Raw genomic sequence first — 16,319 nt, 5'->3', positions numbered from 1 at the left:
ATGAATTCCCACAGAGAAGAACAGTGTAGCTGGAGGTTACAGTTCACTGGGGAATGGACAAGGTACCTTTGAAAGAAAGTATATACATATAGAAGAGATTGATTGTGAGAGCTGAACTCTATTTTAATATGATGACAGACCAAATAATCTGTAAAAACAACACTTCTAGAACGCCATTTTAAAAGCTAGATACAATACAAAAGATTTTCTACAATGTAGAGCTAACTTCTCAAGAAAAGAAAAGAAATTCCCAGACTATGAAACAGTAGAGAAATTACTACATGCACAGGATTCCAGGGGGGCTTGCTTGTTTGTGTGGATGTTGATCATTGAACCTAAAATAATTGAGTTTTCAAAGGCACATAGATAAGAATACAAGACCTTGAATCCCCTTGAGGCCAATGTATGACTCTTCCCTGCCTGACTTTGAGGCCAAGACTCCCAACTCTGGGTGGCAATACAGAGCAGTGGGTGCTTGTCTTTTTATGTAACTTTATTTTCCTTATGGCAATGAATTGGATACACCATAGACATTTAGAGAAATGATCACTTTTTTAATGTGTAAAAGAGAAGAAGAAAAAGAAGTCTAATGTGGATTATAGAGAAAGGATTTCTTTAAAAATCTGTGAATATTTTATATCTACACTTGAGAATTCAATTGTTTATCCAAGATAAAAAAAAAGAATCAGAAAAAAAAGTCCCTTGTCTTTGGTATAAGTAGTAATTGCTACATGCATACTATTACCATTTTCAATAAAATGAAAGTATAAAAAGTAGAAAATATTTAGCTATAACAAATTTTTAAACTTTAGGAGAAGGAAATAATTCCTAAAAACCATATGAAAACGTGTTAGCTTATTACACCAATATCTTAATTTGAATATAGTTTCTTAAATCATGTACTTAAAGGAAAAAAATGAATTCTGAATTCCACTAAAAATGCCATCCTTGGCAATTGTTAGCCAAGGCTCTATAGAAATTAGCATATATTATCTGCAGTCTCTTTGATGTGGTTTGTAAAGAGGAAACATCTGTGGGTATAAATAACAACTCATCTGAAAGCAGAGAATGAGATCCTTAATAATCAATATTCTCTATTCACTGAAATGTCAGTATTTATTTTCTGCTTCTCATTCTGGTTAACTTTATAATCCTCTCTGTGAATTATGTGTTAAATTTAATCACTAGGGGATGTTAAGTGAAATTAAAACTGGCTTGGTGTTTGTGGTTACACAGACCTAGAATGAAACCCCAACTTTGAATATCTTTCTCAGGGAGAGCAAGAGCTCAACCACTTGAAGACCTCATATTTTTCATGCTTTAAATAAAGATAAATATGTCTATCTTACAGGATGGATGTAGGAATTAAAATGGATGAAAAACCTCTAGCACAGAGTGATAGTTAACAATGGTGACTACTATTACTAGGGTGCCCTGGAACATCTGTGGGATACTTTAAAATTGAAAGCAACATCTAGGGCATCATAATGCTATGGGGATGTGGTGCATTAAGCACTATTATATTAGGTGGCAAGGGACATTTTCATTCATACTGCATAGAGAACAGCTATGCAGTGATTCTTACTTTTTTCCATATAGTTTCCAAGCTTTGCACTTTGCAAAAGCTGCTCTTTTGGATTTTTTTTCTTTTTTAATGGTACCAGGGATTGAACTCAGGGACACTCAACTACTGAGCTACATCCCCAACCCTTTTTATGTATTTTATCTAGAGACAGAGTCTCACTGAGTTGCTGGGTGCCTTGCTGTTGCTGAAGCTGGCTTTAAACCCTCAGTCCTCCTTCCTCAGCCTCCCAAGCCGCTGGGATCACAGGTATGTGCCACTGAGCCTTGCTTCTTTTGATTCTTTGAAGTAACAGATTAAGCTATAATTTATTCACTGACTACAGTCTGTGATTCTAATAAATATTCAGCCTTGTATTAATACATCATCAAATTCGGCTTTTGTGAAATACAAGGACTTTTCTAAGGTGACAGGTAGTAAGTACAGAGGTGAAATTTGAACCCGGGTCTCTAATCCTCTCACAATCCAATCCTCTTAAAATCTAGCAGAAGTGTCTCTGAACCTCTCTCTCCCATAGATTTTTAGTTTCGACTTCCCCTTCCCTAGTATATTTTACCTATTTTGATTATCCATTTTCATCCATTTCTGCACTTTCCTGATTATATGTCTCTCTAACTTACTGAATATAGGATCATAAAGAAAAGAGAAACTTGTACTCATTTTTCTATAGCATACACTCTATGTATCACTTCTAATTAATTCCAAACTGTATATTACATTTTGGTTTTTTTTGTTTGTTTGTTTCCTTTTTGTTTTTCTTTTTTTCTGGGCTTTGATACTTTGATACTATCACTCTTTAGCCTAGTTAGTGAATAGTGTTCATATAGTCTAGATATCAATAGTTCTGAAATTGGATTAGTGTCTCAAAACCAACACAATGGGTCTTATATTATAAAAATAAATTTATTTTAATTTATTGGCTCATGTAATTGCTGAAACTTGGTGAGCCTAAAATCTGATGGGGGAGGCTAACAGGCTGACTGAGGAAGGTCTAGTGCTACACACAAAATCCAAAAGCTGTTTTCTAGCAGAATTTCCTTTTATTAAAGGAAATCAGGCTTTATTTTATTATTGTTTTTTCTATTCGGGCCTTCAATTGATTGAAGAAGGCTCTTCCATATTATGAAGGCAAATCTACTATGTTTAAAGTCTACAGATAAAGCATAAATCTCATTTCAAAGTATCCTTACAGAAATATACAGAATAATGTTTGGTCAAATACCTGGGTGCCACGGCACAGTCCATTTGATGTACAGAATTAAATACTCTGGTCTCCTACTCATTAGATACTCTGTAACTATCTTCTATTAAATGCCCCATTTCCATTATTTTCCCTGGTGGGCATTTCTGTCCCATGTTCTCACTGTGATATATGTAGAATAAGAGGTTAATTGGAGCTAGGAACAGACGAAGGAGTAATTCACAATGATGCTTTATTTAGTAGATAAAGGATATGAGGGCCAGATGGGACTATGGGATTCGCAATGCAACTTTACACTCAGGTCATGGCAAAGTATCCTGACACCCCTATATTTTTATTCTCTTCACCATTTATACAAAAACTCTCAACGTTGTTGCATTGTCCTAGAGACATATATGTGGTGATTTGCAACATGAATGAATAGTATTTGAAAATTCGTGCTTTAGATGTATGAAAAAAATCAATGAACAAATTTTAACTCTACTATAATACATCTATATTTGAAACGTACATTTTTTATGGCTGTGATTTTGTGTATTCAATTAAACTAACTGGACCATTGTTCCAGATACATAGTCAAACTTTATTCTGGAGTTTTGCATGAGAATGTTTTCAAATAAGATTAACATACAATTCAGTGGACTTTGAATAAAGCAGATTACCTTTCATAATGTAGTAGACCTCTTTCAGGAAGTGGAAGACCAAAATAGAACAAAAAAGACTGACCTTTCCCGAGCAAGTTGATTTTGAAACAGTCTTTGAACTTAAAATATGACATTGGTTATCTTCTAGGTGTGTAGCTTTCACCTTCATCTTGAACCTGCTGGTCCCCCTGGCAAGCATTAGTCTTGTTAGGATTCATCATTGAATGAACCATTATATTAACATCAATTTCTTCCCTTCTCTCTTTACCTACACACACACACATACACACTCACATGTTATCGTCTCTGTTTCCCTAGAGAACTTTAACATAATTCCCCTCATTTGAGGGGAAAATAATTTCAGAACAACTTGATCTACTGCAAAGTCTTTATAAAAAAAAAAACAACCCTCTGCTATCATTCAACATCTAGTCTTGGCACTCTCCTTTCTATGGTCAGATATAGCCACAGTCACCCTCCCTCCCCCAGAACAAAAGATAGCTTTGCAACAAGCATTTGAGAATGATGAATCAGAACCAGAGAAGTAGAGCAGGGTCCACACAGCAACTGTACGTACCCAGCAGAACTGACCACACAGCTGGACTCAATCCAATCCCAGTCAGTAAAGTAACACCAAAAGAAATCATGGAAAGCTACACCCCAAGGTCATCAGAGTCACTCTCTGGAAACCTGGGAAAACCCTTGCTCTTCTCACAAAACCGCATATGCAGATGTCCACCTTCAGATTCCTGTATTACTTTGAGGGAATTCAAGATCAGCTAGCGATTAATGAGAAAATCAAATTTGAAGGTGAATCTGTTATAAACATTCAAGGAAAAAACTCACACCCCAACTCCACAAGAGGAGAGAGAAGAAGAAGAGGTCACTGAGAAAGGAGTGGAAGGAAGCAAGGTGGTTGGGATGTCGGTGGGCGTGTGCAGGAGAAGGCGATCCTGGGCCTGCAGAACGACAGCAATGCGCTTGTCAGGGGATGAGGGAATAAGCCATCTAGGCATCTGAACGTATGGACTCTTTCTGGATCTCAAAGTAAGTAATTTCAGTACCAAAAGAGTAAGTTGCAGTGCTTCTGACAACCTCTAAAGATGGGGCTTCTCTTGAGTGACACACATACACACACAGGGCTCACCACATTGTGTTTCCTCACTGACCACTGACTACATGCACAGAGACCCCCATACGGACTGGCAAATGAAAAGCTACATCAAAAACGATTCTTGCTCTCAAGAGAACCTACCTACATCCCGAGAGCAAATTTTTACCCCTCTCACATCAGATAGAGCACTAATCTCTAGGGTATATAAAGAACTCAAAAAGCTAAGCACCAAAAAACAAAACAAAACAAAACAAAAACCAAATAGCCCAATCAACAAATGGGCCAAGGACCTGAACAGACACTTCTCAGAAGAGGATATACAATCCATCAAAAAATATATGAAAAAAATGTTCATCATCTCCATCAATTAGAGAAATAATTAGAGAAATGCAAATCAAAACTACTCTAAGGTTATCATCTCACTCCAGTCAGAATGGCAGCTATTATTAAGACAAACAACAATAAGTGTTGGTGAGGATGTGGGGAAAAAGGCACACTCATACATTGCTGGTGAGACTGCAAATTGGTGCAGCCAATATGAAAAGCAATATGGAGATTCCTTGGAAATCTGGGAATGGAACCACCATTTGACCCAGTGATCCCTCTCCTTGGTCTATACCCCAAAGACTAAAAAGCAGCATACTACAGGGACACAGCCACATCAATGTTTATAGCAGCACAATTCACAATAGGTAAACTCTAGAGCCAACCTAGATGTCCTTCAGTGGATGAATGGATGAAAAAAATGTGGCATATATACACAATGGAATCTTACTTAGCAATAAAAGAGAATAAAATCATGGCATTTGCAGGTAAATGGATGGCATTGGAGAAGATAATGCTAACTTAGCCAATCCCCCAAAAAACAAATGCCCGAATGTTTTCTGTGATATGAGGAGGCTGACTCATAGCGGCGTAGGGAGGGGGCTCATGGGAGGAATAGATAAATTCTAGATAGGGAAGAGGGGTGGGAGGTAAAGGGAGGAGGCAGGATATTAGCAAGGATGGTGGAATGTGATGGAGATCATTATCCAAAGTACATGTATGAAGATACAAATTGGTGTCAACATACTTTATATATAAACAGAGACACAAAAAATTCTGCTGTATAAGTGTATGTATTACAGGTACAATAATTATGATATTCTGCATGTATTATAGGTATGATAATTATGATAACAGGGATATGGCTATCCAGGAAAGGTGAAAATGGGAGCGTTTCCAATTCAACCTTGGTCCTTCAATCAATTATACATCCATTTCGAAAGGGACAATTCATTTCTAAAAATTTTGAAAATCTATTAAACCCATTGTCTAGGCAGAATTTAATTCCCAAACTGTGATTTTTACCTTCATTTAAACACCTTTGGGATTCAGTGAAATTAGTTTATTGAATGATTATTTTAAATATAGTTATATCTAGCTTTTGTAACACAAAGTCTCTAATTATTGTGTTTTGAAAATCACATGCATGCCATTCAGTGATTTTTATGGAGCCTTTCTGAAAAGGGCCACACAAAGGAAAATCATAATAAAACTAATTTAAAAAATTTCCTTCTTCCTGTTTTACCAAGTATGTTTTAAAGCATTAAAAGAACATTTGACAAAATGACCCACAGAGACTCAGATATGTGTTTCTTCAAATACATGATGAAAGCTAGTGGATTAATTCCCTAATAATGGAACAAATACTCAGCATCACACATATTGTATTTGTTCTTTGTGCTTTGAATAAAATGGTGAAATAATGCCTTTTTATGGCAATTACAAATAAAGTAATTCATGTAATTATTCTGTAATAATGTAATTGTTGCCATGTTAGACTAGAGACCATAAAAAAGCATTAAGTAATTGTAGGGTTATTTATGGCCAGAAAATTGTCTGGCAATTATACTGGAGGTAATAGTAGCATGAAATTCACAGCTTAATTGTTACTTGATTTTAAAATGTAAAATGTGGGTATCTTTTTATTATAGACCTAAGCACCTTACCACATAATTATATCACATGACCCAAATAGAGTAGAAAATTGGGTACAATCCAATAAAGAAATGTATTCTCCTATTTAATTTTAAGTTACTAAAAGGTCAGCTATTTAAAAAAATTGGTTATGTCACTCCTTCTCAAGTTGCATATTTTTAAACTGGGAAGAAGTTTGATTTAGATTGTTGTGTGATACTATTCTCTATGTACTTTAAAGTGTGAGTGTGTAAGTGTGTGTGTGTGTGTGTGCACGCGCGTGTGCATGTGTGTGTGTGTGGTTTGAAAGGGTAGAGTCTCCTTTGTTCTTTAAAGGCATCATTATGTAGCAAACTAGCACAATTGCGGGTAAAACTATCTGTAAGAACTCAACACCACTGGTATTTCCAAATCCATGGACCACTGTGAAATTTTACTTTCTGGGAATGAGGCACACTCCCTTTTGGATAACTTACTCAAAAAGAGCAGTTAACAGTCACAGTTTATGTCTATGAGGGATAAAGATCTAGCATGAGGAACCCGTCCCTTGTCCCACCATCACTCTCAGCCTCACCATCGCCATCTGTCTTGTTCCCACAAGGACCAGTCTCACCTGCTCTCTACCTTTGTTCACAGTGGCACCAAAATGCCATCTAGGTCCCCAGGCTGCCCATCACCTCCACGCTCTGGGTCAGGTCAGGCTTTGCACATGTGTGTTCAATGTCCTTTGTCACCTTTTCCCAGATGTGCAACATGACCTCCAAATGCTTGAATTTAATAACCAGGGGCACGTCACCTCTGTCTTCAGTCTACTTTAAGCACTTTCTTTTAATTTTTGTTCTATGAGGGAAGCCCACTTCATCCCTGAGAGTGCTGACTCCCGGCCAGGCTTTTAAATGCTGGCCATTTTATCTGCTTCTTCATCACCTCTGAACCTTCAAGGTGCCTTCTTTGGCCACAGGGCTCCTAGAGATGCTCCCTCCTTTCCTGCCCTGTCTCCTCTCCAGCCTTGCATCTGATAGCTGCAGCTGTGAGCTCACTTCCCTTCACTGTTGTTGGTTTCTGCCAGCCCAAGCAGAATTTGAACCATGAGATCACCATGCTCACAAACCACCCTGCTTTAGTTACTGATTTCAATATGTGAGAAGTGAAACTTTAGACAAATACTATTTAGTTCATTTAAGTTCATTTGAGCAAAAAGTGATTCATGAATTAGGGCAGTCTCAAAACCAGAAGGACTTCAGAGAGCTCTGCAGACATCAAAAAGAAAGTGACATATGGCAACAGCCCGCATTGGTTTCAGCTTATTTTCCATATCAGAGTATGTTGTGGTGAGGAATTTGCTTTACATAACACTGATCAGTTGGCAACCTGTGATTGGTCAACTGAAGGTTGACTGGCAGAGACTCAGGTGTTTGTTACAAGAATTTACCCTTTGTTAGGTTGCACTTGTGTATAGAAATTAAGAGGCCACCTCAGGTGAAATTTAACTTAATTTACCAAAGTCATATAAATGATTCCTCCCCTTTCTGAACTTTGTCCTTTGAGCACCTAAATACTGTCATACAATACACCTGTCTTAAACCTTACATGGGCCAATCATTTCTGAGCACAATACCTTAAATCTGAAGACATCTGTTCTTTTTTTCACATCCAAAGAATGATGTCAAGTTTATTAAAAAAAAGAATAAAATCTTATCATCTTTAGATACTTAAAAGTGATGGCAGAATCAAACTGCTGTATTTCTTAACCTCCAATATTATGTCTGGCATAAAATAAGCATTAAAGCCCTACTTCTTGCTAAAATTAATAATTTTTATTTTATATTATATATATATATATATATATATATATATATATATGAAATAATAGTTTGGCAAGTTTCCTAAATAGAAAAAAATACTTCTGATTCTATGTAGATACATATCTATACAAATGTGTGTGCATAAGTGCACATGTATCAAAACATGTTCATAAATGTCTATGTAGTTAACACTGTGTTTGTCATTGATTTTAAAATTTATAGGTATGTAAGAGAAAACTCTAAAAACATGAAGTCACCTCATAATTTGTATCTTTGACAAGGATCATTAATATTTCAAGTTATTCCTTCTCAAAGACAAGGTGTTTATTATTATTTAATATAAAATTATAATTCATTTATTTATCTATATGCATATAAACATTTATATGTATCATATTTGCATATTGTAGGTGTGTATTACCTTTTGATATTATACTATTTTTTTAAATTTAGCCAAATAATTTATAGCCTTACCTCTAATGACTCTGTCTAGTGGTTGTACCAAAATTTGCTCAAGGCTCTTCCTAAGTTCTTCATGTGCTTTGTGTGGAAACATTTGAAATTTTATTTCATTCTACAATGAATACAGTGTTTTTTCAGTTCATAAATTAAAAGACCATGTTTGTTTTTAAAGAGCAGGTGCACAAATCTCAAAAGTAAAATAATGCAAGTAAACAAGTAACTCTTTGTAGGTAATTAAAGTCTGTTAATAATTAAAGGCATGGAATTGTGACTGTTAAACAGCTATTTCTTCCATGTTGGACACAATCCACCTTTCTATGCATGGATTGGAAATAAATTACAGAATTATTTAATCCTGATACTACTAATTCAAGAGGCAACTCTAATTCTCTACTGCATGTACATTTATCAAAAATTTTAACTAGTATCTGGTTTATTAATGTTTCAAGAAAAAAACCCTAAACAATTTAATATTATAGTTGTCATTTCTTTCTTTCTTTTTTGGTCTCATTTTCCAGAGCTCCCTGTAACCTCTTATTATTAAAAATGGAGAAGCAATTTGATATTCCCTAAGAAGTTCTTAATAATCTAGGAAAAGAAATACTGAAGTAGCATTTTGAAATTTCGCACACAGAGAACATCCAATTTATCTGGTAATCTATGCTAATGTTTATTAAAATTTCATCTAACTTTTAACAAACAAACACAATGAAAGAAAATTTTCCATTGTATATACAGTTACTATCATAGTTTTTTTACTTATAATCTCTACATCTGCAAATTATAAATAATAATTTGAATGAATATTCAACTGTGTTGATGCAGTTCTGCTTGCCTTTACAAAGTATTGGTGGAAATACATCTGTTGGAGAAGAAATCTTTAAAGATTTCACTGAAAATAAAATAATTGATTTTTTAAATTATTTTTAAAATTTATATATGACAGTGGAATGTATTACAATTCTTATTACACATATAGAGCACTATTTTTCATATCTCTAGTTGTATTCAAAGTATATTCACACCAATTCATGTCTTCATACATATACTTTGAATAATAATGTCCATCACATTCCACCATCATTTCTAAACCCATGCCTTTTCCTTCTCACCCTTCTGCCCTTTCTAGAGTTCTTCCATTCCTCCCACACTCCCCATTCCTACCCCACTATGAATCAGCTTCTTTATATCAGAGAAACCATTCATCATTTGTTTTTTGGGGATTGTCTAACTTCACTTAGAATTTTCTTTTTGGATGACATTGCAATACATTTGAAACTTAAGTTTAACAAAATTTACATTTTGTACTACCTCAGCAGTTATCTTACTGAAACATAGATCTTATCATAAATATCTCATTTAAACACACCAAGTTTTCTTCATTTTTTTACATGATAAAATAAAAACTCCTTGGCATTGTATACAATGTAATTAAAAATAATTATGATATGGCCTCAGTGTTATATTCTACACTTAACTGTAGAAAGTTGAACACTCTTGTCAGAAATATTATATATATATATATACATATACATATTAATATATATCTTACTATATATATAAAATATACTATATATAGTATACTTATACTAGAGAGAGAGAGAGAGAGAGAGAGAGAGAGAGAGATGGTCCTAGAACTTCTAACAAGCAGTTGCAACTAATTTATTTTTTTCAATTGCCAATGACATTTTGCAAAGATTTTTTCTTCAGTCTCTCTCTTCTGACAGTGACAAATTGCTTTTCTTCGTGATACAATTACAATATGTTTTTTATTCTTCTTCTACTTATTATTTATTCTTTCTTTTCCCTGATGGAAAATTTTGAACATTCCATGCAGAAAAAAAATCAGGTGGTTATGAATTCCCTTGACATTTTTAGTTTGTTTTCTGAAAAATCATTATTTCTTCTTCACTTTGAAAGAATAATTTTTCTGGATAAAAACTCAACATGGTTTTTCTTCTTGACATGTTCTTTCTTGACATTGTGTGTGTGTGTGTGTGTGTGTGTGTGTGTGTGTGTGATGGATTTTCTTCTTTTGTTGCTTTGAGTATTTCTCTCCACTGTGTTTCCTTGCATGATTTCTGAAACACCTGTGAGCTGTACCTCTTCATTTTCCTCTGTAGGGAGACATGTTCATTTTTCCCTAAATCTTCTTTAAAAGAGTCCATACTTGTCTTTGACTTTCCAAAGTTTCAATATAGGTTGATTAATGGCAGTTTTTTTCTTCTCTCTCTCTCTCTCCCTCCCTCCCTCCCTCCGTCCTTCTCTCCCTCTTTTTGTTGTTAATTTTCTTTGGTTCAATTTTTTTTGTTGTTGCTTTTTAAATTTAAGTTTCCTGTTTTTCTCTGAGCTTCCAGGTGCTGTGGTTTGGTATGTATCATTTTTTTTTTTACAGTTCTCCATTGTTTATTGAAGTATTCTATTCAGATCTTTTCTCTCATTTTAAATTTTCTTTCTGATGTTTAAGTTACAATATGCTATACCTTTTAGAATTTTCACCCATTTCTTGTATATCTTGTTCTTTTTTAAAAAAATTTTTTCCTTTGCATTTCATTTTTGGAACTTCCATTTCAATTTTTATTGGTATTTTTTCAAACGAAGTGATTTTTTTCTTCAGTTATGTTCACTCAATAGGCTTATCAAAGCCACTCCTCTTTTCTAGTGTATGTTTTTTTACATCTAGTACTTTTATTCTTTCTTAGAGTTTCCATTTCTGCTTATATGACCCACTATTTATCATTATACTTTTTTCCATTAAGGTACTTAATGTATCAATCATACTTTTTTTTTAAAAAAAAAAATGGTCATCTAATAATTCCACAGTGTTCTCCATATCTAAGCCTGTTTCTCATGCTTGCTTTTTCTCCTTGGTTGTTCTCTTCCTATCTTGCTCTCATAACATCTTGTGATTTTTTGCTTGAAACCTGCTGATGATGTATCAGGCAATAGGATCTGAGTTAAATAAACCTGTAGTGTGAGATTTTATGTCAATCTGGCCCAGAATTGGACTATGTTTAGTGTTCTTTGTAGGGATAGGTGCCCAGTTTCAAATTCCAGTGTCTTTGTTTTATTTATCTTTTTTTTTTCTTTGGATTTTCCTAAAACTCCCTCTTAAAATGGGCCTGAGCCTTGAAGCCTTTCCGCTGAGGTCTGCAGTTATATCACAGCCCTGCTGATAACTGCAGTGAGGAGTGGGAGAGGGGGGCATGCAACAATCTCATGATGACATCCACCTCTGGAAGGCCTGCACTTAAGACTTGTGAATTTAACAGTTTCTAGAGGTTTTCACTTCCTTCTCTCCGTTTAGGAGTCAGACATGCTGAAGAGGGTTATTGTGGATAGCGGTCTTTAACTTGGGTGAGGCATCCCTACATTTCTTTCTCTGCAGGGTAGGTCTGTGGTAGGCATACACATTGAGCATATTTCAAATGGTAATTTTTTCACTGCCCCTGACAATGACACTTGCCTGAAGTATGAAAAGCCTGGAATTAAATTCTATAAAACCGCAGTGTTTCCCGAGGACTACAGCTCTCAAGATTCTCTCACTCTCAAGCTAGTTCATACCTACCAAATTCCCATTTAAATATTCTTGCTGTTTTATGGCTTCAGTAGTTTCTATTTTACTTATTCTGAATATGGCCAGGATTCTCTGTATTTGCCTTTCTCTCCAGATTTCAGGGTGGGAGTTTGCCAAGTAACCTGAATTCTCTGATGGGTCCAGGAAAATTCATTGATTTTCAGTGTATTCAGCTCTATTCTGGCTTTTAGTGTGGACAGGAGGAGCTCTGACCTCTTCCCATGGTGCACAACGGATTGCACAGGGTCTTACTCTGCAGTAGCTAAAGCTTTCCAGTCTGTTCTAGCCATAAAGATTGTGAGATAGTGGAAGATATTTTACTTTAAAATATTATGAATTAATTTAATTCTTTAAGACTACTTCTTCTGAAACCGTAGGGGAATGCCTTGATTGGATGCGTATCATGGGAGATTTAAAACTTAGCTCAGTATCATTCCCATTATGGCTGGCTTCAGGAGTTTAAAAAAATCATTCATTTTAATAAGCAGGGGGAGAAAAAGCATCAGGAAACTAATCAAGTGACACTATGGGCACATTATTTAGTGAATAGTATCAGAGCCCTGATTTGTCTTTCTTGGGGCTGGTTATTTACAAAACACACACACACACACACTTGCATGTACATCACCTCTCTGGACTGTAACTTTTAAAATAGTGACACTTAGACTCAATCAAGAAAGATGGATTTGTACAGACATGATAATACAACCATTGTTATAGCTCTTCTGAGTGTTTTTATGTCTTGTCTACATATCTCATTTAGCTGGCTCTAAATTTCCTGTCACTTAGAAGATATTTATTAATTAGGGAAAAATTCAAAGTGAAACTTGTTAACAACAAGCAAAATAGTGTTTATTGTATAGTAGCTTTTATCTAAAGTAGCTTACCTTTCTCATATTTAAAGAAAAAGGTGTGTCAGACGAGAGTATCCTCCTTGAGGTGCTATTCATCACAACTGGGAGGTTGATGTTAGCAATTAATGATAAGGGTTGAGGATGTCGATCAACTTCTCATAACGCATAAAGACTCCTCTGAGAAAAAATGTCAATGGAAGCTCCTCGTGCTAGCATCCCTGACCTGGCTTCCATTGTTGTCTCTGCCCAAAGGCTCTTTGTGGCTTCCTTCCTTCCTCCTTGCATTGTCCTTCCTGACATGACTTCTCTTTGAGTCTCTCAGAGTATGCACACTTCAGTGACTATCAGCTTAGCACATCATCTATCCTAAACCAACTGTCATGTTCAAAGAGATTTTTCAAGGGGGATATTCAAAAGAAGAAACCTGGTAGTAGAATCCAGTTACGCTGAGCCCTGGTTCGTAACAGTAGAGGATGTTAACTTTGTCAAGAGTAGAGTTGGGTGATTGGGGAGGAAGTGCTCGTGGTTGCTCATAAGGCCTCTCAAATGTCACCTGAAGTCTTATTGCTCATGGACATAAAGTCAGTCCTTTGTGTCAAAGCTATGAAACCCTAATAAAACCTTCAGCCACTTTTGTATGCGTGAACCCTAACAATTCCGGTTTCTACAGATATCTATAGCTGCACCATGTATCTGTGTGGACTAACAGAGTTAATCTACTTCAAAGAGGGTAAACCAGGAGCTTAACTCCTTTATTTGATTGGTTTTGTTACAGGTGCTGAATTTCAGCATAGCATTCCACTTTGAAGAAATACGAACTTAGTTTTATAAAAAAAAACTAAATTATTGAGATCACTGAGAAATCCTAATATTAAAGGTCCTTAAAAGACCCTTTCCCATCTGTGATATAAACTGATAAAGGGTCTTTTCCTACAAATGGAACTAAAAATAAGGCTATATCCTTTAGTAAATGAGCCATCATATATCATGATTCCCACAGGCTAACAAAACAGTTGGTATGTTCTGGGTAATCTGAAAATATTTGGGGATGAATGAATAAATAAATGCAAAAGTGCATATTTATTTATTTATTTTAATATTGCATAGGCAATATTAAAAACATATTGACATAAATATTTTGTATTCACAATAGCATTACTCTGATATTTTTTCCTTATTTTTCTTGAGCATATGAATTATTTTTCTATTTTTAAAGACATCCTTCTAATATTACCACTTCCTCAAGGAATATGAAGAGTGGAAAATAATTTTCCTCTATAACTTTAAAAGTACCCTGTGTAATCTATAAAATTATAGCTTTGATTTAGCCCACTGGAGAGCTAATAATTATAAGTTGACTTGATAAACTGAGTTCTAAATGGAAAGAAGTCTTACAAAGGTATGGATGCATTGTATTATCCTTGGTGGAGTTCATGAACAAAAATAGCAAATATAAAAGAAGATAAAAAGAAAACAAATGAGCTGTTATTCTTAAATGTTAAGTACAGTAAATGTGACAGTTTAGACCACTTGGATGTCCTAGCCATTTGTCTTGTAGAAACCATCATCGTGTGCTCAGGAGAAATTGGGGGCAGACCATAGATTCAAGGGGGAACACATGGTGACATAGAATGACATGGGTGATTTAGAAAAAAATTGCTAGAGGACTGTTTTAAAACTCAAACACTGATCTCATATAAAAACAAAAGCTGTCTACTGCTGGATTTAAAAGATGCCCTGGTTGTTACCTGTAGCAAACGTCATGTGTAGTTTAAGAATGAAGTTTGAAGAAAGTCTCAAATTACCAACAAGACCAACAACAACACTGGGACACTTACAGTGACCTTAACTCTTAGCATTCTACCCTAGAAACTTCTCAAAATGCTGTTTCCTGCTCAGCAGATACAGAAACAGTCTTCAGTATTCCCAGCTGAGTAGTACCTCAGCCCAGAGTTCAGCACACAAGACAAGGTATTGGGTGATGAGCTTTAGACTGCTCTATTGCTCCTTAGGTAAGCCCCTTTTTTTTTTTTTTGATTGACAAAACCTCAAGGCCAGATAGGCACCACTCATTCTAACACAGCAGAGACTGCAGGCCCCTGTGAGCCCTTCTGGGGCATAGATACCACAGGACCTGAGTTTCAGGTACAGCGTGTGCTATGGTAGTAACTCTAGTGAGACTGAAACTCCACAGCTGCTTAAACCCAGGTTACACTGGTAATGGATTTGCCTGGGCCGTGGTACCAGGCCTGCAAGTGCTGGGCATGCAGGCTCCTGGTCTCAGTCCTCACAGAGCTGCAAGTTTGCAAGTTTGTGTACGGTCTAGCTTCTTTGCCCTACTGCCAGGCCTTGTAAGAGGCAATGTCTTTCTTGAGTGAATTATGAGCATGCATAATGATGGAATGTGTAATAAGGAAACTGCTGGTCCTCAGCAGTTTTTCTCTCTGCTCACTCTCAAAGCCAGGATCTTCAAACTTCGTGTTTGGACTATTTGAAGTAAGTGAAGTACCATTTCAGTTTGTGCAGAAAATAACATAATATTTTACTGTTTTCAGAGTAGCTTAGAATTATTTGCTACAGTAAAGCCGTTTACTTCCAATTTAGAATAAAAGAGTAACAAAATTAGTTTTTAAGCTTACATATTATCAGCTTAAAGTAACTATTACTTTATAACAACTCTAAAAATTAAGAGATATCCACCCCTATTATGTTCCTTATCTGAGAAGAGTGACAATCTATTCACTCACTTGAAGAACCAAATGAGTTCAACAATAATAAAAAGAGAACACTGCTATCAGATAACAGATGGTGTTGTGTCCTTTGGGATAGACACAGTATCAGGTCTGATACCTCAGCACACCTGACCTGAATCCCAGCATCTCTTGTAAATGACGTGCATCTGCTTTTTGATTAAAAGCAATTATATAGGCATACTTTCTTTGACATGACTTCTTTCCTTAGTATTATAGGAAAGTTGTCTTTATTAATTTTAGGCTCATTAAATCTTCCCACTGAAATGAATAATAAAAAATTGCCTCATCTAATTTCATGCTCAAAGCTGCAAAATCTTGTGACTTGATCTTAACAGATGGAGTGGCTTCCTTGTTGAAAGTTTTCCAGG

Source organism: Ictidomys tridecemlineatus, chromosome 12 (genome assembly GCF_052094955.1).
Source record: "Ictidomys tridecemlineatus isolate mIctTri1 chromosome 12, mIctTri1.hap1, whole genome shotgun sequence".
NCBI lineage: Eukaryota > Metazoa > Chordata > Mammalia > Rodentia > Sciuridae > Ictidomys > Ictidomys tridecemlineatus.
Note: the sequence above shows the minus strand (reverse complement) of the source record.